Here is a 2500-nt window from a genome sequence, read left to right as displayed (position 1 = left end):
AGTTTTGTATCATCAGCAAATTTGGAAACAGTAGATTTTAATCCGTGTTTTATATCATTTATATATACTATGAATAGCATTGGCCCAAGAATGGAACCCTGAGGAACTCCACTCGTAACATTTTCCCATGCAGAAGTTTTTCTATTCAAAACAACTTTCTGTTTTCGATCATTCAACCAATTACTTGTCCAACTTAATAGGCTACCACTTATTCCGTGTAAAGCTAATTTAGTAAGTAGTCTTTCGTGGGGGGACGGTATCAAATGCTTTTGCAAAGCCTAGATATATTAAATCTATATTGTTTCTTTTGTCATAATTCGAGATAACTGTGTTGTAGAATTCGAGTAAGTTAGTCATACAAGAATGTTTCCGTCTGAAACCATGCTGACTATCATCTATCAAACAGTTACTTTCTAAATTATGTTCGATAGCATCTCTGATGATAGTTTCCATCAATTTTCCTACGATTGAAGTCAAACTTATGGGCCTGTAGTTATTTGGATTCTTTTTGTCACCTTTTTTGAATATGGGAGTACGTTAGCTAGCTTCCATTCTCTTGGGACATCTCCGGATATGATGAATTTCTTGAAAATAATTTCTAATGGAACAACAATCTTAGTTTTCGTTTCCTTTAAGATTCTTGGATGCCAACCGTCAGGCCCTAGTGTTTTATTAACTTTGAGTTTCTCTATACACCTTTTAATTTTTTCCTTTTGTTATTTTTACCGTAGTAAGCTTACCCTAGCCTGTTCACAGGTTTACAAAGGATTTACAAAGGCGGAGCATGCCGACAGGAGACCTTTTGATCCATATCTAGGTCGGATGCGAAAAAAAAATCATATTAATAATAAAATAATAAATAAAAACTATAATAATGTAAATAACAAATAAAATACATAAATAAATGCATAGGTATAGTTAAATAATAAACAAATAGGTAAATAGTAAATAATAATATATTGACATATAACTAATAATAGATGAAAATCAGACACACAAATGAAAACAAAACAAAAACAAATAATATAAGATAAATTATAATCATTACAGCATCTTACTTAGGTATTTATCTAAATGATTCTTAAAGCTTCGAGCTGAACTACATTGCACTACCTGTGCAGGAAGTATATTCCATTCATTTACTACACGGTTGGCAAAGTTATGTGCGTCTACTGCCTGGGAGTGTGGTTGTGGGCATAAGCTGTATGTTAATGGAAGGCTTTTTGATGTAAATGTTCACTGCTTCGGCCATCTTAAGGCGAAGGGGTTCGTGAGCTTTGTAAATTATTTTAGTGTTTTCGTTTAGTGTTTGTCTGGTGATGGTGGTTTTGTGTTCTTTTATCATGTGTGTTTTGATGGCGCCATTCTGGAGGTGGTATGTGAGTCTTTTGGAGAGGGCCATAGAAGTCATGCCAATGTATGAGGAGGTGCGGTGCTGACAATCACCGACAGGACAATCAAACTTATACACGACGTTGACTTCTTGTAGAGGAGGGTTGGGGGGCTGGCTGTTGTTCTTCATTACCAGGGGGGGGGGGTTTAGAGGTTTTGTAGTATACGATTATGCGTATCTTAGTGTCTGGGTTGATGGGTCGAATGTTACGTGTGATGATATTTCGAAGTGTTCTTTCGTCTTCTTTGTAGCCGGTGTTCATATGTCCTTTGTAGTACAGATCTAGCGTTGTTATATTGGTGTTTGTGGGTGTTGGTTGGGCGGTAAAGGAGTTCATCAGAGTTCATTAGATGTCGAGAATCTGTTCACAAATGTGCCAGTAAAAGAGACTATCGACCTCATCTGGCAGGAAACATTAATTCAGACAAATGTGTTTCTATATTAAAAGAACGACTCATTCCAATATTCTCCAGTGGTATAATGAGTAAAAGTCTTCCTATTTATGGAAGATGGAGCTTCTTGTCACACTACTCAAGCAGCACAAAATTGATTGAGGCAAAATGGGATCAGGAAACTTCTATGGCCAACTCAGTCCCCGGATATAAACCCTATTAAATACCTCTGGGGCATATTAGACCAACAACTTCGCAAAAAAAAATAACAGGAAGCCATATTCAAAGCCCGAAGTCTTAGGATTACCACGGGAAACATGGCAAGAAAACCCTCAAGATGATATTCGAGAACTAATCACTAGCATGTCTAGAAGGGTCCTTGCATTCAAATAAGCAAAGAGGAAAGTCAACCAAGTATTAGTTATCCACATTGTGACCATTTATAAGCATTTACTATCAATTGTTTGTTTCATAACTTAAACGATTTCTCTTGGTGTCTATTCAATTCTGATATGTCTGTGTATATATATATATATATATATATATATATATATATATATATATATATTATATATATATACATATGTTTATATATATATATATATATATATATATATATATATATATATATATATTGGGCTGTTTATTACAGAACTAAGAAAAAGGCTGATTTACTGCGGTATCAATTATTTGTAATTCTTGAAGAATATCATGA

Source organism: Oratosquilla oratoria, chromosome 40 (genome assembly GCF_046742065.1).
Source record: "Oratosquilla oratoria isolate Oo_2021 chromosome 40, ASM4674206v1, whole genome shotgun sequence".
Taxonomy (NCBI): domain Eukaryota; kingdom Metazoa; phylum Arthropoda; class Malacostraca; order Stomatopoda; family Squillidae; genus Oratosquilla; species Oratosquilla oratoria.
The sequence above is the reverse complement of the archived record's forward strand: the minus strand, read 5'-3'. Positions refer to the sequence as shown.